General features: G+C 36.8%; 1 long non-coding RNA gene across 1 annotated transcript in view; it reads left to right on the top strand.

The window, feature by feature from the left end:
• The window catches only part of LOC148054567 (uncharacterized), a 38731-nt gene extending 13759 nt beyond the window's left edge, over positions 1 to 24972 (top strand). Inside the window, exon 3 of the long non-coding RNA XR_015706810.1 lies at positions 24487 to 24972. This is a non-coding gene — a long non-coding RNA (uncharacterized LOC148054567). The remainder of the gene's footprint in view (positions 1 to 24486) is intronic.
• The last annotated feature ends 218 nt before the right edge of the window (positions 24973 to 25190 follow it).

Genomic DNA, 25190 nt, shown 5'->3' with positions numbered 1-25190 from the left:
CAGTAAAGGATGGCCATAAATTAATTTTTTTGAACAAAGTATTTTGATTCCCCATCTTTGTTAAATCTAATGCTTGCTGGGATATTCTGAGGGAGTTTCAGGACAGTAGCAAATATATATGGTTATGCTGGCCCTTTTTGTTAAACTCTGGCAATTCCTTCTCTGCACAGGATAAATCTAACTCTAAGTATTTCCTTGTGTTAGCTATGTGCATTTTCTCCTCAAGGAGGACTGATGGCACTTAAGGTGTTTAATGAGTAATGACCTGGCTGAGATTTGCAACATCAGAGCATATATCTTAGGCTGTTCTCTTCAGGGAGAAATTGAAGCACATTGTTTCATCATATTCCACAAGAGAGGGGTTAGAAATACACCATGGAGTAATTATCTGTTCCTGGTCTAGTTGTTGCAATAGCATAATTCACCAAATTAGTTCTTGCATTTTAAGGAAGCTGCAAATTAGCATGTTTGAGCAACAGACAAATCTGACTATGTGGAGAGGCCTCCCCTTATGTTGCCTTAATTACATTTTTTAAAGACATTAAGCTCCTTTTGTAGCAAGTAGTTTGTCATGCCTTCTTACTTTTTTTAGCAACTTTCATACTTAGACTTGCTAACAGTTTGATTAAGGAGCACAGTAATTATGTCTACCAAAGACAAGATCATCGGGCTACACTCTCTGTTTGAAACCAAGCCCTAAAGAGGTGGGAATGGGGGAGCGGAAGTTGAATGAGTCTCTTTAGAAAGGATGCTGTTATTGTCCTAACATCTATAGGAATTGCTTTGACTGGCCTTATCTATTGAGTATGTTGTTGGGTGCTGTTGTCTGTATATGTTATTTCTCTGAATTCTCACCAAATTCCTAAGGACTCTATTTCTTTTTCCAGTTTGAAGAGCATTCATCTTGTGCTGACACTAGGCAGGGATGTCCAGTTGGACTCTCTTCAATCCACTTGAGCCTTATAGAAAGTGAAAACTCTAGAACAGTTTCAGAAATGACTCCTAATGTAAGGATTGTTTGCTATCAGAGCTTATTCTGGTATTGAAGTCCAGCTTTACTAATTGCATTGCTTTTAGCAGAGGTAATTGTTTAAAGAAATGATCCATCCAGAGTGCAATACCTTCCATGGTGAATGACTTGGCCTTTCAGATGGGATATACTGACATTTTCAGGGAAATGCAATTCTTTTTCTCTGTGTTTCTGAGCATAGCTTGTTCCCTTTATGATCACAAGATAACTTCAAGTATAAATCTTTTCCCTTTGCCTTTAGTTGGAAAACTTGAGTAAAATAAAGCAAAGTTCTCTGGGTAGATCATATTCTGTAAAGACGTACAAATAGGAAGCACTGTCCTTGTTCGCTGGTTTAAAGACTGCCCTAATTTATCTGGGCTCTTGTTTTTCAGCAGTTCCCTTGGCACCAACAATTAACTGCATGGGACAAGGGTGTGTACATGTGGCTGCAGTCCCAGTGCTGCCCAAGGCTTGTGTGCCCATCACTGAAGCATATGTAGTCTTCTTTCAGTCTGTCTCAGGCTGCCTCTCTCTCTCTCTCTGTCTCGTCTCCTGGTTGCCCCTCTGCCTCCATCTCTCTGTCTGTCTCTATCTTGTTCTCTTACTCTGTCATTCTCTGTTGCTCTGCCTCTTTCTCTCTTTTTTTAACAGCACCTCAAAATACTTAATCAAATTTAACTTAGAGATTTATATGTGAAACAGTTTTGGTATGGGAAATTGTATTTTTTGTTCCCTGTGAAGACTATATACATTCTGTGTATGAACAGATAACTTGAATAGGTTCCCTGGATGCATCTGAGTTCAAAGGAGACCTTGGGGGCTGAGGTATCTATACATTTTCTCTGTGACTGTGGCACAGTTGAGATGTGGTCTCTGTTTTATGAGCTGTGGATACAATTGGTTGTAGACTTGTGGGTGTGTGCGGTTATTGTTTTAAGTGCTGAAGTAATTAGAAATCAGGAAGATTTGCTTTTAACTTTTTAGACTCAGATAAATAAGTTAATTCTCATTTCCAAAGTCCATTTCAGAGTCAATTTTAGTTTTGTTTCCATGCTAGCTGATTATAATCTGAATTGAGGAGACATTAAATGTAATTTATCTCTTTCTAGCTCTCTCTTTCTCTGTCTCCGTCCTTCCCTTTATTTGCATTAAGTAGTAGTGAAATGTCTGTAAACTGAGTCAGTTACCTAAGGGTTTGAATTTCAGATATGACAGACTTGCTCCAGTTCCCCAGTTTCCTAGAATGTGCAGAGGCAAGTAGTAGTTACTGTCTTGTGGAAGAGCTGTGAGCTGGGAATTGAAGGCAGTTAGTAGCATAAAAGAGACAGAAATATTTCGGAGCAGCTTGTTGTTAACATCAGTTATTCTCCTAAGGGTTCCTTATTAAGAAGCATGAGTCAATAGCCTTATGAATTATTATCATGTCCAGAAAAAGCGTAGACATGAATTGTGTCCAAATACTCTTAATATTGACCTATAAGATCATGCAGTATAATCTGTATAACAGCTTGAGCTGTGTGAAGTAGACACCAAGACGAAATCTCTCTCTCTATATATTTTTGTCTAGATGTACATCACCTTCCCAGCCATAGACAGCAGTCCTTTTTTAATTGAAAAGATCGTACATAGGTGAGCTCTCAGAGTTCATTGCACTACCGTATTTGACAAATGTAGCTCTATCTTCATTTTACAGGTACTGTTATTGTAAGATACTTAATGATTAGAAGAACTTTTAATTTAATTTTTTTTTCCCAATCTCCTCTGGCATCAGCCCATCAGAAATACAGATTTTTTTTTTTTTATACTTTTTAAGGACCTGAATAAGATGGCTTATATTTATCATTGCAATTGCTTTAATGGTGTGTATGATTTGGTGATCAGTACTTCTGAATATTAACTAATTAATTAAACTGGATATGTCATGAATTATATTAAAGCATTTCTGATTCTAAATTAATTGAACTTAAAGAACTATGAAATGTGAATTCTGGATAACAGACTTTCTATATGGACATACAAAAGGCAGATAGCTATGCATCTATTCATTTGTGTGAATAGCTATTCAAAGAGCTCTGTAGTGAAGGATGAACCCAAGAGGTGACTATATTTTTTTTGATTGAATATCCACAAATATCCTCGAGGAGTATTAGTCAAAATAATTGATGTTTTTTTGAAGAAAATAACCAGATGTGTTGCTGATGCTTGTCTGCAAGTTCTGTTTAAATCAAAGAGCCAAAGAGGGTAAATAAAAATATATTTGCAATTTTCAGAAAGCTGGATTCTGTGACTGTTTCACTAAGCAAAAACATCACCCTATAAAATAGACACTATCAAAAAGCATTAAAAAAATACTTAGAAAAGGGACAGAAGAAATTAAACTGGTTGAAAGCAGTTTTGTGTCAATTCTGGAGTTTTAGAAAGCAAGTTAATAAATAACACCTCACCCATGGTCCATTAACTTGGGTCTATTAAGGGAAAAACTGAATAAGACCAGATGCTGAGAATATTGAACTTTAGTCTTTATTTTAAGATATGATCCTGGACAAAGTTAAATGTCTAATTGCCTGTTGCTAAGAAGCTAATATAAAATACAGGCTTACTAATTGAAGCACTGGAAAAGATGTGTTCACTTGATTGACTGCTGCGTGATCCAAAGGATTTGGAACATGTAGAAACTGAATAATTATGGACAACTGATTGATAGCAAAAAAAAAAAAAAAAATTTCAAGGATTTTCTTGATGAAGACGATCCTTAGAGTATTGATGGCACAGAGGGACCAATCATTCTCAGTATTTCTGGTGAGACCTGTAAGAACTATTTTTTTTTTTTTTTTTTTTTTTTTTAAACCAAGTCTTAGATGAACTGAATATATTGACGGCCAGGATTTTAAAAACTAATTAGTATTTATTCTTCTTTATTTCTCTTTAATTAACTCCCTAAACAGTATTTGTATATATATTATCACAGTTAAAAATCTTACGCTTTAAGATATTTTTTTCTTAGGGAATTATACAACTAGTATAAAAACTTTCTTGTTATAAATCAAAATAATAACTTTTAATTATTTAAACTAAAAAAAGTTTATATATCTTCCAATGTGTTTCTTATGATTTAATTTTTAATTTCTAATATTTTACCTGCTTTAGATATTTTTATTGTTTATTCATCACTAATGATTCCCCTCTGACATTCTCTGAAGTCAACGAAGTTCAGTAGGTTACCTGAATGTTGGATTCAGGTCTGCAAACGCTATAGGACATACAGGGTTATACCTGGTGAAATATGAAATCTAGTTTTAAGTTTGCAGTAAGTTTCAGGGGGAAAAAAAAAAGAGGAAAAGCTTACATTTTATGTAAAATTGATCCTAGCTCTGAAGTGCAGAAACATGTATATAAAAAGGAATTATAAGATGATAAATTTGGGTAATGTCTATACTTTTTTTTTTTCCTTGAGACTTCCCATACATACTTAGCATGCCTTCAAGTATAAGAATGGTTCATCCTAATACTTAGAAAAATGCACATATGTAGGTTCATCCTAATACTTAGAAAAATGCCCAGGTTAGCTGGGCTGAACAGGGAGCTCATGACCAAGCTCCAATACATAAAAGACATATATTGGAGATTCAAATGAGGACAGGCTGCAAAGGAGGAACTTGGAAACATTCCCTGGGCCTGCAGGGATGGTGTCAGAAAACCCAAAGCTCAGTTAGTTAGAATTGAAATGGCAAGGCATGTTGCAGGCAATAAGAAGACCTTCTACTGCTACATGAGCAGTAAAAGAATAAATGAAAATGTGGGTCCAGGACAAAATGGACCAGTCATTTAGTGATGTAGATGATGCAGATAAGGTAGAGACATTCAGTGCTTTCTTTGCCTCTGCATTCACTATAAGGTCTCCCAAAGTTTTGTGCCTAACCACAGAGTTCAAACAGAGGAACAGCAGCAGTGGAAGCTGATCAAGTCAGAGATCTCTCTTAATTTTAAAATGGTGTACAGATTGAGGGAATTCCCAATGGCTGCAAAAAGCAAATGTTGGGCTCATTTTTCAAAGGGAGGGAGCTACAAGCCAGTCAGCTTCACTTTTTGTCCATGAAAGGGTCTTAGAAATCACTTAAGGGAAGTTTAAAGTTCTTTGTAAGAAAAAGGTATATATCTATGTATATATTTTGTGTTAGTGCAATGTTAGTGCAGTTTCTTTGCATCCTTAAATAAGTTTTGATGTCTTGTATTTTAACACCCCAGTTTGAAATACTTCAGATCAGTGGATTTCTGATAGAAGTAGCTTTGATAAAACCATTTACTTTAAAAAAGTCTTTTCAACTTGGAGATTTCCACACTTGCCTCATCTTAAACTGAATGTCAAGCTATTTGTAGAATATGCCATAAGTTATTTTTTTCTTTAATGTGTGTGAAAAATGTTATATGGGAGAAGAAAGCTGGGCAGGAATTACTTTTGTTTTTGCCTGTGGGTAGAGAAGATATTTTAATAGAATCTGTAGAACCTGCTAATTTCATCACTTCGGAGCTACTCAAATTCTTGTGAAATAGGATCAAAGATCATACTAATTGTGAAATTCAGTGCATTATATACATTTAGAGTGGCCGATGTGTATTCCACACACAACTGTTTTAACCAACTATTATTGTGTCTTGCCAGGAATTTGGAGATGAGAACAGGGAAGAAATAAAATGTAAAAGTAGATACATTGGCTGCTAGCTATATCTTCAGAAATGTCCTGTAATGTTTCTGAACTTGCTTTTGTCAGCATTGTTTTCTATTCAAAAGAAATAATTAACCCAGAAGACATTCTTATGAATTGTGAGACCTTTGGGGAAGTAAGTGAGAAATGGCAGGCTTGTCCCTGAATGTGAGACTTGTTTTTACAATACCACAGAAGTGTTAGAAGTCAAGCACAAGTCTCTCACTCCTTCAACATGAGAGAAGCCATTGCTTATGATACCAGTTGTTGGATCACATCTAGAATACTGCATCCAGTTCTGGGCCACCCAATACAGGGAAAATATTGATAAACTGAGGAAAGCTCCAGCTAAGTACGAGGTGGGTGGATGTAAACTCTTGAATTCAAAGTTCCCTTAGATAGATTCCTTCTGGAACTGGTCCCCACTTGCATGGACAGATACACTTTTCTCTCCAACTTATGTACATTAATATAGCTTGATAGGAGGTTTTACTTGAGAAACATGAGAGGTCTGCAGTAGGAGTATAAGTTTCTCTGAATAGACCTTAGTTGTCAGGCATTAAAGATTATATTTACAGAGAAGTGATAACCAGTGTTAATAGAAAAATAGAGATGTAGTAGCTAATACAAAGCTGATAACAATTTACAAGTCTTTAGTAAGGCAAATCTTTTCAGGTGTGATCTTCCTTCATATCAGTTGAATAGTTGGCTGACCTATTTATTATTTTTTATGTATAAATTAATAAATGAGTAGATATTGAGGTGAGACAAGAAGAATGACTCATGCTTTAAGAACAGCAAATATAACTTCAGTATTGCAAGGAAAGGCCTGAAAGTAACTGTATATGCTGGTGAATAACATACCTTATAATAGTCCTTCATTTTTTTCCCTCCACAAACTTTATTTTACTTTGTTGTTGTTGTGTTTTTTTCCTTCTCTGAGGATTACTGTTTTTCACATATCCCAGATGACCGTTTTTTTTTCACCTCCCTTTGATTTTTTTTTTTTTTACCTTCAACTTAAATTAGTTGAAATAAAGCAAGTAACACAATATGACTACTAATGTTGGATGAGATGAGCAAGCCTCCATAGAGACTACAAAAAGGTGTTGTGGGGGTGTGCTTTAACAGATATGTTGATAGACTTTTTTTAATATCCAATTAGATAGCCGATATCTTCAAAAAAGCTTACCTAGCTGACGTCTGCATATATTATGAAACTACTGTTTGTTTGTTTCGCCACCTTCCATTCATTCAATCAGATGTTTAAACTTTTAATCAGAAAAACAGTCAGGCTGTTTCTGGCATTTCCATGCCATGTATAACAAGAAACAAAAAGCAAAAGGACAACTTCTCTTGTAACAACCTCAAGATAGAATGCGCTTCGGAAATGATTGGATTTCAGAAATTAAATAGGACAGGTAGATATACTTAACAGGTTGATACTAGTAATATAATGTAACATTGCAGTCACATGGAGGTCATTTCCAGAAACGAGAAAAAGAAGTGAGTGGAGACAGGCCAACTTGGATTTACCAAGAATAAATCAAACCTGACGAACTTGATTGCTTTCTGTGAAGAGATGTCTAGGTCCGTAGACCAGGGGTGAGCAGTGAATGCGTGATAGCATCAAATATTTCAACAATATGCAAAATCAGTATTTTATCTGTCCCTAAATGAATTTCTAAATCCATGTTCTTTCTCTTTCTCCTCACCTACGTTATAGTTACTCTTAAGATTTCTACTTTTCAAAGATTTCATATGACAAAAAAGCATGTGTATTTACACCCATGAGTATAAATTCACATGACAGTGAATAATGGGTGATTGTATTTTCTATGCAGTTTATTGTGCTCTCTGTAATGTCAGTCATTATTCTATCTGACATGGATAGCATTTTCAGATTGATGTATTTAAAATTAATGAGGCATTTCTTTTCTCAGTGAAGAAGCTAATAAAGAACATTTTTCCCTATGAATTATGTAGATGAATTAATACAAATCAACTTAATTTTCAGAGTCTTGTGATTTTCTTCTTTCTAGCAATGCATCCTAACATTTAGAGGTTGAAAGAGCTGCAGTGACTGGAATACTAAATTTCAATGAAAAAAGTTTTTTAGAAAAGTGAAAAAAAAAAAAATGGTGTCATTCTTCAAGGAAGAAAAAGGAAGAGCTTAATGATATGCATCAGTTTTTCAGTGTAGAAAAACAAGTTTAAAGTTACAGAAATTTTTTTTAACAGGGAAGAATTTACAAGTTCAGTTATCCACATGACTGAATCTGATTTTGAAAGCTAACAAAGTGGTGTTTTGTTTTGTTTTTTTTTAGAAGATTACTGGTATAGTGAGAGGTAATTTCAGTAGGTGGAGGACATAATCTTGTATGTCAAAACTGTGGTGCATTGTCCAATCATATAAATTTTTCTTATCTTCATATGTGTGTGTTTAATAAAGAGGCATATGTATGACAGTTGCTGATTTGCAGAGAATCACATTCAACATGAATATGACTGAGAACCTACAGATTCTGGAATAATGTGAGATGAAACCTGGTATTCACCTTGAACTGTAAATTGTTTCAAGTGCAGCTCTTGTTAAAAGGATCACAAGAGAAGAGGGGAAGAATTGGAGACAGAAAAGCCTTGAATACAAACAGGTACAGACTATTAGGTATCTTTTTCTTGTTTGCAAATACTTTTACCAACATGCTGCTCATTATAGTAACATTTTGAGATTAAAAAGGGAAAAGTGTCTTCAAATCCTGTCTCTAAATATCAATCTTGGAACTCAAATGCACCCTGCTATCTACTAGTGAGGTCTATGTATGTAACAGATACACTAGAATATTGTAACTTTGTAAAGTCTTTACATAAATCAGAATGTTTTAATGCAATGACACTTATCAGTTTTATGCATGTTTTAGAGTTTATTTTTCCTAATGAAATTATTCTCTGAACAGATGATAACTGATTTACTCCATTATATTTGTGCTTGGGAAAATCTGTTATTTTCCATCTTGTTGTTTTCATCTGATGACCCTTTTAATGAAGAATCTCTGTCACTGTCCCAGTTTCTTGATTCCAGTAAAGTATGGCTGTTTACACCAGATTAAGCTGTGGGTAGTTGGTATTTGGGGGAGATTAGGTTCAACTATATGCCAGTGTGTGGCACTGGTTTTGAACATAGCATCTTCACTCTTAAAGAGTGCCTAGAAAATTATTTCTGGGAAATAAAACAAGCTCAGTCTGACCATGCTGCAGAGTAGCCTTCTCTTAACTGCAAGCACTTAGTGGTCTCATTAGCTTGGATACAGTACTATGTTAGACACAGCTTGAGGTCTCTGGCTAGGAGCTGGCTTAGGGCAATAGTGTGCCCGACAGGTATGTCTTTACTTAACCATAAATACTCTTATGCTTACAGTTTTACGAAAATAGTTGGTTAAAAATAGTTCCAAAAATATTTCATTCCCTATACGTATGTGTATGTCTATCTATATAGACTTGCAAGCGTATATTTGACTGTTCTGATCTGCACGATAAGGTTTTGTTTTTAATGATTTATACAATAATGTCACTGATCTGAAGTGAAAGGGTGAACTGTTTAGCCAATAGTATATTTGCATATTAAATTATTTGCACATGTAATGCAACAGTATAGACTGGAATGCATACTAGTCTTATGAAAAGGCAAGTAAATAATGTTTGTTTTTTAATGCACAGAAATTTCAGCAGAGATGTGTAGGATGACTAACACTTGGTTGAATGTTTTACACTTGTGGGTAACTCAATCTTGCTAGTGATAAAGCAAGCTAAATTACTTCAGTTCTCATCTTCTTCCATCACCTTCCAAAATGTCCAGAAATACTGACAAGTTATTTCACAGTTTATTGGGAAGGAACTGGAATAATTCATGCAAAAAGAATCTTAGGATGTGTTTCTAGAAGACTCTGCAACAGCAAAATGTGGAAATGGTTGCTCTCAGATATGGCTTTTCATTTTGACGGCCTACACTAAGTAACCTTGAGCACTCTAATCCTCTGAGCTGACTTTGTACTGAATTAACATCCAAAAAAGATTACATGTTTAACTGCCATCAGGTGTCTGACTCAACTTCTTTGCTAACTTGTAAGGATTTTGAACCATTACGCTACCTAGAACCTACATACCACCTTCTTTTTTTCTCATCTTTTTTGTTCGTTAAAGCCTACCATTCCCTTCTAAATATCATCTTGTACAGCTGCCAGTTATACAAGCATAAGTGCAGAATAACTCCTATAACTGTTGCCTATTAAATTTACACTGAATTTAGATGATCCTGTCATTGAAACAACATCTGGGCTACTACATTCCAATTTAGTTCTGCCAAACAGTTTGGAGCAATGGTGTGAATAGACAATACATTTCTGCTAGATATGCAGTAATTTATCTTTGTTGCTCTTCATGTGTAATTATGCAAATATCACCTTTGGAAACTTATTACATTGATAATGGAAGAGAATGCAGATGATACAATGCTCTCGCTAACTTAAATATACAGAAGTCACTGGTGGAAGTGAGAGTAGAATTTATGATTAAAATGTTCCTACATATTTCTAATCTTCCTAGTAATACACCAAATAAGCAAAACATAACAAAATCAGCTGGAAGCATCTTCTACTTTTATTATAAAACTTCATCATTCCCTCCCACCTTACTTTTTCTGTCTTTTAGTATTCTTCAGCCATTTTGAGTTCGAATTATGAACAGTTTGAAAGAGAGGCTGTCTCCTCCAGACTGCAGATCCTAAACAGGAAGACTTTCCAAAAGCTTCTTAATAAGAAGTATAATTTAATATACTTTTTAATATACAGCATTAAAAATTTCAGCTTCAGTACATTAATCAGAAATTAGAATATTTAGGAGTACTGCTCAGAGAGTAGCAGAGAAGGAGCTTCTAGAAATCTAGATCAATATTAAGCTACTCAAATCACACTTTTAATTTTGCAGAACAGTTAGTGTCAATAAGAATTTGTCCTCTTGTACTACAGGATGCAGCAAGCTGGATTATACTACCAATGAAGTTATGATCTCAGCCCCAATGCTGGTGTAAATCTTTAGTGATTGCAGTAATTAACAAAAGACAACATAGAGGACACCACTATCTAAAATGTGGACTGTTAGGGGACTAAGAGAAAATTTAGATAACTGTTTAGTTTTAGAAATAGAAGTTTATTGGCTCTGCTCTGTATACGTAAGAATCCTGGAATAATAATTGGGTTTGAAAGGGTTGTGCAGAGGTCATCTAGTGCAAACTTTTGCTCTAAACAGATCTATTTAGATCAGGTTGCTCAGGGCTGTGTCTACTGCCTCTCCTTCTATTGCTGTGCACCCCTGAGAAGACTCTGACTACCTTTACTGTATTCTCCAATTATGTAGTTGTAGACAGAAGTCAGCCCTCTCATTGCCTGAGCCTTCTCTTCTTCAGGATAAAAAGACAGAACTCTCAACATTTCTTCATAGGTCATGTTCTCCAGCCCTCAACTATCCCAAGATGCACTTGTTCCAGTATGTCAACATTATACTTGTACTGGAGAGCCCCAAACTGGATACTATACTCCAGATGAACTTGCCTGGATTGGCTGGCTATGCTCTTGCCAATACAAGCCAGGATGCTTTTGGGCTTCTTTGCTGCAAAGACACACTGCTGCTTTGTGTTCAGCTTGTCTTCTGATATGATCTCCAGATCCTTTTTTGCAGAGCTGCTTTCTACATAGTCAGACCCCAGCCTTTGAGTCTGGCAAATTTTCTATCCTCTTCATTGCTTATTCAGCCTATAGCTCATGGATGTGGTTATAAGATGACTATGGTAGACTTTCAGACGCCTTGCAAAAATCAAGTTATAAAACATCCACTGCCCTTCCCTTGCTCACAGTACCAGTTGCTTCATCACAGAAGACGATGAAGTTGATCAGGCATGACTTGCCCATGATAAACCCATGCTGGCTGCTCTCAATCACCTTGTCTTTCACATGTTAAAAAAAGCCTTAGAAGACAATCTGCTCCATAGCCTTCCCAGAGACTGAGGTAAGGCTCCTTCTTGCTCTTCTTGAAGATGGGTGTGAGCTTTGCATCTTTCCAGCCAACAAGAACCTCCCCAATTGCTGTCACCTTTCAAAGATAGTAGAGGGTGGACTTGCAATGACATCGGCCAGCTCCTTCAGCACCCTTGAATGTAACCCATCTGGTACCTGGGGCTTGTGCATGACCAAGTGGCTTAAGTGATACTGAACATTTTTTTTCTTCTACTACACTTCCCTTAACTTTCCTTTTGCTACTGATGCACACACCTTTCATTTTGCTTTTCTCGTTTTCTCTTGGTAATTTCAGTTCCAGCTGACGTTTGGCTTTCCTGACTCTGTTCCTACATGGGCAGGCAATGTCTTTGTAGTTCTGCTTCCACCTTACGTCCTACCCACTTTTCTCCACCTGAGCTCAGACAGGAGCTCCATGTTCAGCCCTGCTGGCCTTCTGCCATGCTTGCTTGCTTTCCTGCACACTGGAAAGGATTCTTCCTGTGCTCTGAAGAGACTGTCTTTGAAAATCAACCAGCTCTCCTGCACCCCTTTGCTTCCTGAGGCAGTTTCTCATGGGATGCTGCCAAGCAGGTCCCTGAAGAGGCTAAAGCTTGCTTTTCTGAAGTTCAAGATTATAATTCTGCTGTCAGTCTTGCTCACTTCCCTTAAACTCCACAGTCTCAGGGTCACTGCAGATCATATTCTAAGGATATTGTGATAGGAAATACCCATAATAAGATTACCTGTTGCTGAGACCTATAGCTGTGAAAGTATTACAGATAATATATATTAGTTTACTAGAGAAATATTTCTTATAAAAATATTGAGAAAGATGACCTTCTAATGGCACAAGAAGGAAGGCTGTAATGGTTGTCCCAGTCTACACGTTATATCAGTTTAATGTATAATGTTAATTTCACTCCCCTGAAATTGCATGAGCAAGCCAAGTAACTAGAAACTGGGTTTAATTAATGGCAAAATGGTCTCCGCATCCAGATATGTGAAAACAAGTAGTACTCAGGTTAAATTATTTTGAGGTTTGATTATTTTAAGGGAGACAGCTCACAGATGAGGAGCTTACAAGGACGAGTAAGGATGCTACAAAGATATGGTCTTTCCCATGCTAGAGGATTAATTTTAGTTTTAGAAATGAGTGTCTAGAATGGCGTAGGATAGTTGATCCTGGTCTGGACTATGAGGATGAAATACCCTATTTTTTAAAAATGTTCTTGTGATTGATGACTTAGCTTTCCCCTCCCACTCTCCTTTTTCTAGCATACAATAGAGATGCTTAGTTCTTCCTAGTTTTATCCACTCTTTCTGTTGTGGAATATATTAATGCATTTATCAGGATTACTATTTTTTTAAATGTACATTCAAAATACCCTCCTCACATTGTTATGTGGTTTGTGCTATTTTCCTCTTGTGTCCCTATGCTTACCATACAAATTTTCTTCAGTTTGTAGTTCCTGATTTGCATTAATTAACATTGTTATCCTTTCTGCCATTCATTGTAAGCTTTCAATTTGGCTGCACTTTTAATCCAGTGTGATTTATTTTTTTTCTAATCCAGTGTGATCTCTTCTTTGCATATCTTGTAAAAAAAATCTTAAGTGACTTCTATGTATCAGAGCATTTGTTTCTTTTTTCAGATGATGCTTGCTGAATTTGTGAAAGCACTAGCTCTTAAAACACCACGTCTGTGTATTTCAGCAAGAGAATTTTTTTTTTTTGTTTTTTTGACTGAGTTTAAATCATGATCACTTGTTTCTGAAATCTCACAAGTTATCCTAAGGGAGGGAGTTTCTTCAAACTCTGTGAAAATTGAGAAGACAGATTTCAGCATTTTACCTCTTGCTGAACATCAGATGCGAGAGAGATACTGTGAATGTTTCAGCTATGAAAAACTTCAATCAGAGCTCACATCATCTTATATGCTAGACAACCCACCATGAGACACAAATCTGTAGAAAACCACAGTTTTGGTCCTGCCACTCCCAGATTCACTTGTCAGTGCTGTGATGAATTCCTACTCTTAGCAAAGAAAGGTCTGGGATGTAGAATGCTACATTCAATGAAAGGGAAATTTGAGATGAGGGGATGTGTCTCTGTCAGAGTTCTGAGAATTTTATTTCAGAACTAACATTAACATTGATTAACAAGAGTTAACAAATCACTATTGATCATACTGAAGTTACTCATGACAGCATATGCACTTTTTACGCATTACAGATGAATGTTAAAGCACAGTGTATTTCTTGATTTCCATCCTGCACTGTTAGCTGCAAACGACACTAGCAATTCTGCATTGCTCTAACCTTATAATGGCACTGCAAGGTAAAATGGCATATGTGGTGAGGGAATCAGCTGGCCAAACAGCTGATACCTGCAGAGTTGATGAGATAGGTCAAGTCAAGTTTAAATTGACTCTAAATGTTATGGCAGACTGAAGTTTTCTTCCCTGTCATATTTCAGATGCTGGCTGCTTAGGCCTGAAGTTTTGATTCAAGCACAGATGTGGGCTGACAAGTACTGTCTGTAGGAGGCCTGTCTTTAGGAGGAGTATTATTATGTCTTCAATGGGTACTGGTTATCCTTCAGATAAATTGGCAGAATTGCTTTCAAACCACTAGTAGAGGCCTAAATTCTTTCTGAATTTTCCAAAGAACATTCATGTTTATAAGCAAACTAAAATATTTCTTATATATATTTTTCCCAATTTTTTCCCCACATTTTCATTCTCAAACTGTGAAAAAATGTGCTGTTTGTCAATATAATATATATGGAATTTTATGTGCAAGTTTATGTAATTTATACTAAATGTAGAAATTGCATTTTATGAAATGCAAGACACTTGAACATACATTATCTTTTCCCTACCTTTGGAACTTTTAATATCCTTCACTTTGCTCTCAAACCTCAAGGTTAATGCTTCAATACCCTTTCTCATAATCCAAAGAATTACCATTGCTGCTGACTTACATATTCCTTCAATACCAAATCTTAAATGGAAGGAAAAAATTATCTTTTTCTTTTTGATATTTGCATACCATTTCCAATGGTTTCCCTAGTCAGCGATAGAACACAAAAGTAAAATTATATTGAATAAACCCTCCTTCTACAAAAAGTAGTATGAAATAATAATAATAATAATATGATTTTTCCATGTAAAATTAGCTTAAGAAAAATAAGAGATCTAAATTTTTTTACTAGTGTGGAGTGAGGTATCACTGCTTCTAAGTGTTATTTAAGCATGTGTTTAACATAATCTGTTTCCTAGTATGTTTTATTTTGGTATCTATCCAGTTAATAAGTTTAGTAACGTATTAAATATCATATAAAAAAGACCTTTTCTTTTAACTTCTGTGTTTTTTCCTCCTGTTCTTTCCTTTTTGTTGTGTTATCTCCTTTTTATAAGGAATAACACAGATTTAAGCTAGGTTTATTTATTTGTAATTATTATTGTGAGACATAAGAAGAATGCTTTCATAGAAAACTTTCTTTTTTTCCCCCCTTCCCTTTGAAGACGGTATGGGGTTTTCTATTGATTTGTACCAATGTAATTATTTAGAAAGAAATTTGTTTAACCACTGCCGAGTGACCTAAAGATAACAGTTGTAGCGCAGACAGGGATGAAGCATTGCCTCTTTTTCAGCTAGTTATAAAGTTACTTTGATTCTTTTAAAAATTGATTTTGAAAATGGTTATGAAGTCGAAATCCTTGATGTATTTAAAGTACATAGTCTGGTCTGCTGAAACATAACTAATTTTTGTATTTTGTCATTGATCCTTGATGCAAATATGCCTAAGGGGTAAAAGATGAAACTTCTGTTTGATTTTTGTTAATATTTTCAGTATAGCTTCATAAGTGATTGTGTTGCATTATTGTTTTATAGAAAGATTAACATACCAAATCCTTTTTCCCCCTTATTTTCTAGAAAAAGATTGAGAACATAAACAAAGAAAAAAAGTACACTTTTTGCTAGGTAGGGCAGATTTTTGACACGGAGGAATTCTTGCTGATAACTGCTACTTGCTGCTGCTGACCAATATCATGGGTATTTCCTTTAAAGAACATGTCCTTTACACGCATAGAATTGAGAAAGCTCAGCGAAAAAATCACAATAGAAAGAGTTTCTAATCGGGGAAGACTTTTTTTTGTTGTTGTTATAAAAATAATGCTAATAAACTCCATGAGGGGAAAAAAAAAAAGCTACAAAGTATTATAACCTTTTTCATATGGCTTTGATTTAGTACCCATGTATATAATAACAGTAGTGAACATCTCCAGAATGAGTATTCCACATGAAAAAAAATATCCTAGAGATGGGCTGAATTAATCCTCTCTGAGTTTTTAGACTTGATCATATGCTTCATAAACCAGAGATTGTTATCAGCATAATGTTCAAAAGAATCATAGAATCATGGAATACCAGGTTGGAAGGGACCTCAAAGATCATCTGGTCCAACCTTTCTTGGCAAAAGCATGGTTTAGACAAGATGGCCCAGCACCCTGTCCAGCTGAATCTTAAAAGTGTCCAATGTTGGGGAATCCATCATTTCCCTGAGGAGATGATTCCAATGACTGATTTTTCTCATTGTGAAAAAATTTCCTATTTGTGTCCAATTGGAATCTTCCCAGGAGTAACTTGTACCCGTTACCCCTCGTCTTTTCCATGTGACTCCTTGTAAAAAGGGAGCCTCCATCTTCTTTGTAGCCACCCTTTAAATACTGGAACATGGTGATGAGATCACTTCTAAGCCTCCTCTTCTCAAGGCTGAACAAACCCAGCTCTCTCAGCCTTTTCTCACGTGGCAGGCTTCTCAGTCCTTTGATCGTCTTTGTGGCCCTTCTCTGGACTCTCTCCAGCCTGCCCATGTCTGTTTTGTATAGCGGGGACCAAAACTGAACACAGTATTCCAGGTGTGGCCTGACAAGCGCTGAGTAGAGTGGCATAATGTCCTCTCTGTCTCTGCTGGTGATGCCCTTTTTGATGCAGCCTAGCATCCTGTTGGCTTTCTTTGCCAGAGCAGCACACTGTTCACTCATATCGAGCTTGTTGTCCATCAGGACCCCCAAGTCCCTTTCCACAGAGCTGCTCTCTAGCCAAGCGGATCCCAGCCTGTGCTGCACTCCTGGATTATGTTTTCCCAGGTGCAAGACCTTACACTTGTCCTTGTTGAACTTCATGAGGTTCTTGTTAACCCACTCTTCCAGCCTATCCAGGTCTTACCGCAGGGTGGCTCTCCCTTCTGAAGTGTTCACTTCCCCACTCAGTTTGGTATCACCGGCAAACTTCATCAGGGTACTCTTGATCCCATCATCTGGATCACTTATGAAGATATTAAACAGCGTTGGGCCTGATATCAATCCCTAGGGGATCTCACTTGTGACAGGTTGCCAGTTTGAAAAGGAGGTATTTACCACCATCCTCTGGGTGCAGCCTGTCAGCCAGTTCCTCACCCACTGCACAGACCACTTGTCTAGACTGTAACGCATCAGTTTTTCTAGGAGGCGGCTATGGAACACTGTATTGAAAGCATTGGAGAAAACTGAAGGACTTGGGGGGTGGGGTCCAAAATGGCAAAGCTCACACCATTGCAACCAACTGGGGAATAAGCCAGGCCAACCAGAGCAGCAACAAATGTTCCTTAGCTGCCTCCCAAGATGAGAACCAGAAGACCAACCATCTCAAGTGTGTGTATACCAATGCATGCAGCCTGGGGAACAAACAGGAAGAACTGGAGCTCCATGCTGAGTCAGAAAGTTATGATATCGTAGGAATAACTGAAGCATGGTGGGACAACCCACATGAGTGGAGGATTGCGATGGATGGCTATAGGCCGTTTCATAAAGACGGGCAGGGAAGAAGGGGAAGGAGGAGGTGCGCTCTGTTAAGGAGGAGGGGATCTTACAGTAGGCATCTGCTACTGACTTCCAAACCAAGACAATAAGGCCAATGAAGCAATATTTGGGTCACTTAAGCAAGCCTCAGGTCAACAGTACCTGGTTCTTATGGGTGACTTCAACTACCCAGACATTTGCTGGAAGAACAATACAGCAGCTCACATGCCATCCATCAAGTTCCTGGAATGCGTAGAGGACTGCTTCCTCATACAAATGTTAAGTGTGCCAACCAGGAATGAGGCACTGCTGGACTTGCTGCTCACAAGCAAAGAAAACCTGGTTTGTAGGATCTCGGTTAGCGGTAGCCTTGGCTGCAGTGATCACAATATTGTGGACTTTGGGATCCTGCTAAGCATGCTGAAGGTTTTTAGTACTAAGAGAAAGGTTTTTAGTACTAAGAAAGTATCATCTTTCTCACATAATACTTTTAACCCTGGACAAGAAAACATTAAAAGACTAAATAAGGGTTTCTTTTCTCAGGTGAGATGAAAGAATGAAAAATGTTATAAGGATCCAGAATGCTTTTGATTTTTCTGTGAGAAGATCTCTTAAGGCGCTTGCAATAACACATCCTCTGGAAATCTGTATGGTTACAGTAAGTTAGTATTGTTTTTTGTGGGTAGAAAGTCAGAGGAGAAAGTTAATTGCTTAATGAAGTAAAGGAAGATTCATTTTCTAAGCTTAAAGCCATGCATCTCATGTAAGCTGAACTGGCATATCATTTTGAATAGCTAGTGAGTATACGTCTTTGCCTCTGTTGTGTAGATACTGTGAAGAAACTGATAGACCTCTGTGTGAAAGGCTTTGGCTGACCCGTTATTTATAGAGATGAAGAATGAAGAATATGTATCTTTGCACTGTACTACACACACCTGATATCCTGCAGAAAGTGAAAATTTTGCACTGGGCAAAACTATGAACCACCTGTGCTCTGGGAAAGGAATTTGGGAAGGAGAATATAAGAATATAAGAATATTTGTTTAATTAATGAACTGTGGAAAACTAACAGATATACCCTTGAAGAAGAGCTAACGGACTGATAAAAGGGAACGTCTTAGCGCCAAAGACTGGATGGTGGCCAGAAAAACATGAAGTCTGATGAAACTTCAGTAACTCGGTGAAAAGTAAAGGTGGCAAGGGGAGATCACGACCACTGACTCAATTCAGGACTGAAAAGACTTGCCCCCCCCACCCTCCCACACCTGAAAGGAGCATGTGTGCTAATTTGCATAGCAAGAAAGGCTAATTTAAATACAGTAAACCAATAGCGTATGAAATGTTAATCACTAACCAATAAGTGTAAATTGGGAGGGTTTATACTAATCATGTAGCAGGATAAATATACTGCAGTTTTGTATGAAGGTGCCGCTAGATTGGTGGAACTGCCACCTGGCACCCATCTTTGCGCAAATATGAAGGGAAAAAAATACCTCGGCTCTGTGTTAATTGGCATCTGCACACCGGGCAAATGACCCTGCATTTGGGATAACACATCCTCCAGTTGCTTTGAGTTTATTGCTGTAGAGATAAAGATCAGCACTCTTCACTAGATTCTTTTAACACCTTTATGGATCTTGAGCAGGAAAGTTAGTTCTGCATCTGCAAGCACATTGCCTGCCATTCTGAATGATAATTTCAAGTAAGGAAAAAAATAAAGGGCTTAGTCATTGATTGTGATTGTGAAGGCTCACAATCATTTAGTGAGTTAAGTAATAGTAATAAGTAATGCCCATGTATTAAGAAATCCAGGGAAATAGAAAAGGTGGAAAAATATGTACTTGATTTTCTGTCTTAGAAAATGCTCAAATGATACTTACAGCAGGGTACAGGCCATAACTTGAAATCTAAAAATCATTGCCTGAAGAAGAGAAAATCTGCCCCACATCTCTGATTTCAAGCTGTCTGCTGCACGGGTAGTAACATAGAGCCATACAACTTTTGTATTCAACTTTGACAAATATCAAGAAGTAATGCATAACATGGAGTTTTTACTGTAGTGACAGTTTTATGAAACTAAGTAGCAACCTCAGATTTTATGCATCAGCAGGACATTGACTGATACACGTTTCAGGTCTCTGGAAATAAATTTGCTCTAACTTTATTTCTGTTCATATGTATGTCACCAATGGTAGTGTAGGACTGCAGCAAAAAACATGAGAGATTTTTACTTCCCCACCTTATTTTCCTTAATTTCAGAGACTTTAAAAGGGTGAAATAAACCCTTGACAGTTCTGCTACCTCAGCTAGCTTTTACGTTAACTTCCAGTCTTATAAATTGTGGCAACTCTGTGGCTAGATATCACTGTAAAGTCCCGGTCCGATTTTGGGCTCAGGGAAGGTTTGTAGTGATCCCAAGAGTGAGATTAAGACACAAATGAGGTCAAATGCCACCTATCAGGTTTTTATTGGATAAAAGTGGAAGAATGGAGCGATAGGAAAGGCAGGAAATATTAGGAGGAAACTAAGTAAGCATTTGGAAAGACAAGCAAAGGATAGTCACCACCACGGATCCAGCGGTGTCCCGTTGGTCCTCAGTCTTCAGTTCTTCGGTGGTGGGTGCACACAATGTGGTTTGTTTCCATGGTCTTTTATATACAGCACGTGTCCACAGTCTGGTACATGCGTGTATGCCTGCATTGTTCACGTGCTTTAGGTCTCGCCTAAGTCACGCCTATACATGACCATCAGAAGGTAACAATGTATATTCTTGGCAGGCAGCTGGCTCAGCCCAGACAATGGTTGGTATCTTGCTTTGATGGTGCCTGATAAGCAAAAGAATGGTCTGCTGCTTCAGTAAGTTTGCATAAGTTTCCCTGCAGGCTGCGGTGTCTCTGGGTTTCGTGGGTTTCGCAATTCCGCTGTGTCTTATCAGGCAAGAATACACAAGCAAGCTTTGAGACAATGCTTTGACGTTCTATTCTCTTACAGTCACCGCCGCAGAATGAGGGAAAATTACGACAACATTGACTGATTGATGAACTTTCCAAAATGATACGCAAATGTGTAAATGCCTCAGGTTATTTTCCTGCACAGCACATTAGTAGTGCTCCAAATGATATTGAAAGGGCATAGTTTTTGCACTATTTACTATGTTATGACACCTCTGCCAGGAGGAATCTATGAAAGATAGTATGTTTCACCATCTGAAACAGGCTGTTACCTCCTTGTCTTATAAAAATTTGCAAAGGTGTATGCCTGTGCTTTATAATTTTGCATACTTTCAGTGGTGGTCTTTGGGGAACATTCTGCTCCATTGCCAAACTTATCATTATGAAATCTGTGCAAATGAAATATTTGATAAAAGGTAAAACATATTTCTGTGTCTTGCCATAATTCATAGATTCTAATGAGTATTAAGTAAAAAATGTATTTTGATGGTGACTTTTCTCATGGTGCTAATGATAGTACTTTTGTGTTCTTCAGGGAAAAATTCTGTAATAGCCTGGGATTTTTTGTTTGGTTGAGCTTTTTTTTTAGATCTATTAGACATGAGTTCTGACTTTTTTCCAACTGGTTGCTGAACAGGTTCAACAGCAGTAGATTATTTGTTACTGGGAACCCCAGATGTTACTAGGAGGTCTTTGTGCTATAGGACTTATGAAATAGATCTAAGGTTGTTTATTACCTGATAAAGGTGTCAGGTACCTATGTTTTGCAACTATGGAGGGATATCTGATTAGTATATCTGAAAATGTCTGTATATTAGCCCACAAAACTTATCTATAGACCATAAGTGGGACTATTCTTTATCTTTAGCATCTTGTGCGTCTCTAGCCCACTTTGATGGGAAAAAACAAACCTCCAGAAATACTACTAAATGCTCTTTCTTCTCACCTTTCTAGAGTTATGTAAAACACCTCATGAGAGACAACAGGATGGGAAAAAAAACATAGTGTCTTTTCTCTTGAATTTTACATCAATATAATGGCAATTTGGATTTAATTCACAAGAAAAATACCCAGTGTTTTAATTACACGTACAAGTGGGGTACAGCTACACACCATATAAATGGTGTAAACCTTTTTTATCTAGTGTTTTGAAAGTCCTACTGTCCCAATAAACTTTGCTGAATATCTGCAGAATAAAGATATACTTTTCTAGATTTATAATAGTCATTTTCAGAGTGCTTTTTATTATTAAATGATATACTTTTTATCTTGTTTTCATTCGTCCTCTCCTAGTTTATAATTTGGGCTATTAATTCTACTCTCTGTGTAGTCCTCTTGGTTGACACAGAAATTTGTAGCAACTGGGAGAACTTCTGTTCATGTCTAGGCAAATATTTTCCTTAGTGTGTTACACTGCTCCTCCTGCCTTCTAAGGCTTTCTTCCTTGAGAATTACCACTAATCCTTCCTAAGTCACTCTTCTTTTTCCTTAAATATAACATAGGCTAAAAAACCATAAATACTACTCTGCATAGCTGGTCTGCTGCCACAAATGATAGTTGGATAAAATTCCAGCTATTTCTATTTAGAGCTTTGAAAAGTTAGAAAATAAAGCACAAAAAATGGCATAAAATATCAGGTCTCTTCTGGCTCCTCTGGACCAAACCTGATAGCTCTGATAAATTCTAAGAACCCCTCATTCTCTAGAATTCTTTACCAGATATGATTGTATGCTGCTATGACAGCTCTTCCGTAGGGATCTGAAGCAAAAATATGTATCACTTGACTATCTGAATACAAAAAAATCGTATTTAGACATGCATAAAAGGACATGTGGAGGAAAAGTGTGTGTTAAAAGTAGTTCTGTTTATGGGGTGTTGGGTGATTTACTGTTCACAGTCCAGAATATTCCTGAGACAGTTGTTGCCAATGCCGTTATTTCAAAGAAATTACTATAACTCACTATCTTCTTTTCACCTTGTGGTAACTGAGAATATGTGGATTGTATCCTTTTTTCATAAAAGGTCTTCTGTTCAGAGCACTTTCCAGACAAATAAGAAATGTGGTTTTGGTCACCTCCTCAGCTGAACAGACTCAAACACCCATATCATTCTTTCCAAGACTACTTAGAAAGCGAGAAGCTCAGCAATGAGTATGTATCCCACTGTCCCTACTGATAGTATGAGACTGGGCAGAAAGAATTCTGTAAAGGCATGAGAGAGACTCCAGCTCATCTCTTAGAGTATTCAGTGTGGAGAGGGAGTCTTGGTTCCAGTTCAGAGCCAAAAGGCAGGAGCTGACAGGTTTTGTACCATGGGTTTTAGCTTGGAGGTATTAGAGCTATTTGCTTTTTGAGCTTCAGGTTCTGCTGAAGTCTCTGGTGGTGGTGGTGAATGTACCTGATCCTGCATGTGTTTTTAACCACTGCTTAACGACTGTGCTATAGAGAGTAAGAGACCTCACTTTTATGCGTCTGCTGTTCAGCCTCATGTCTGAGCTCTGCTTGGATTTAGGTGGAGAGAATTTACAAGAGCCCAACTTGCCCTAAACCAACTGATGTAGATATTTGTCTTATGGATGAAAAATCATTTTCTTATGCATGAAAAATTGTTCTGTGGATTTACAAGTGGAACTGGTATTGGGTCCTGCTATAATAATGCAGAAAGAAACAATTGATCTTTGGTTTTTATTGTTAAGTTGATTAAGAAATGCAAACCTTGACTCTGCGTTTTTAGGTATTAATATGTTTGCTAGGACGCTATGAACAATATGCTACAAATTTAACCTAGATAGTAGAACTACAGCTGTTAATGTTAATTAATAGTATCAAGTTGTTAACCATAATTTTAAATGCTAGGTCATTTTTCATTGCAGTAAAGAACACTGGCTGTTTTCCCATGGCAGGCTGTTCTGAAGAAGTGACAATTTTGTGATCATTCTTGTTTCCAAATATTGAAGACAATTGCAACTGTTCCAAAAATATGCTAGAGAAACTACCTCAGGCAGTATTTCATGTTTAACATTTAAAAGTCATTAGAACAGTGGAAACTCATTATGTGTCTTAATACTTATATGTTTCTGTTAGAGAGACAAACAGATGTAATTGATCTTGAAATTTTGTCTGTTGTTAACATTAAAATGGACGTACACGCTGGACAACGCTGTTATGTCTGGTATTTCGGAACACTGAACTGACAGCAGTTGTCAGGAAAGACTGAACGGCTGTCACGGGATGCACACAATACCTGCTAGCAGGCTAACCTGGATGTCCAGTTCAGCAACGCACCTAAAACCGTGCTGAACTTTAAATGTCACTGAAATTAATAGGCTTTAAAGATGAGTTTAGCCTGAAGCAAATAGTTAATTATTATACTGAATCATTACCTATGCAGCTGTTATTTCATTGAGTGGAAAAAATTAGCTAGGAAGACTGATTCTGTAAGTATTCCTATAAACTCAACCCCCAAACTGTCCTGGGTGGTGAATAAGGTCAATATCAATGACACTTACTCCTGTTTTTCTCCTTCCTGTTGACTGTAGCAAAAGATAATGAAAGTTTGAAAACAAGCATGATTACAGAAATTTGAGGGTGAAAACAGTGAAAGTGGTGTTATGATTTCTGAAACAGGAATTTGTAGTCCAGCTTTCCAGTTCTGTTTACTTTTAGGTAACAGGAAAACATTCTTTAAAATTTGAAGGAAAGCATTTCCAGTCAATGTCATCCAGTTTGACTGTACATAAGAGAATCTAAGCTGCAAGTATATCAATGTTATCTGGTGTTGCTGATTTAACTCAGTAGCCCTTGTTATTGTTTACCACCCTAGTACTTTTTCCTATTGGCTACCCAGAACAACTATTTCTTTCTGTATGTTCACATGTTTTGCTCAGCAATTTTTAATCTAAAATAAATCAAATTTCATGTGCAGGTTTTCAGCCATACTAAGGACTAACTTCTTTTTAGAAAAATCTTTTGGAACTCCAGAAGAGATATATGTGTTTACTAAGATACAAACTGCTCCAGAAGTTTTGAAGATGCCAGTCACGTGGAGAATGTTGCTTATATTGTATCATCTAAAAATATCTCTCAGTTTGGAAATGGAAAGAATGATTTCAAACAATTAACCTGAGAACATGGTAAATGAAGCTTCAAAAAATTAAATATCTCTAAGCAACTTCATCACGGTAATTTTTGTTAATGTTACTTGCATTAATTCTAATTCTAAGAAATACATATTGGCAAGTGTAAAGAGATGGCTGTTTACATTATAACTTTGTGTGTTTTAATGTTTATATGGTTGTTCTTGTGTCATCAGTCTTAAAGATGACTATTTGCTCATTCTGTCTTGTTTTGTAGCTTGCTGTTGCTAGTGATTCATCTTCAAATCATCTCAGTCATTTCTTAGCTGAAAACCTAATCCTACTTATATATAAATACAATTTCAGTTTATATTATTGACATATGAATCTTTGTGCATTTGTTAAGCCTGCACATTTTTTAAACAATGTGATTTGAATATTAATAAAATAAGCTTTCAGGGTTCAGTATCTCTGCTTGTACATATATTTTGGGGGTGTTTGTGATATACTTTATATTTCAGAAGTAAAAATGTTCATGTTATTGGTATTCCTA

The sequence above is a fragment of the Nipponia nippon genome, unplaced genomic scaffold (genome assembly GCF_047370975.1).
Source record: "Nipponia nippon isolate SJK-2023a ecotype South Korea unplaced genomic scaffold, ASM4737097v1 scaffold_3, whole genome shotgun sequence".
Taxonomy (NCBI): Eukaryota; Metazoa; Chordata; class Aves; order Pelecaniformes; family Threskiornithidae; genus Nipponia; species Nipponia nippon.
Note: the sequence above shows the minus strand (reverse complement) of the source record. Positions and strands in the feature narration are given on the sequence as shown.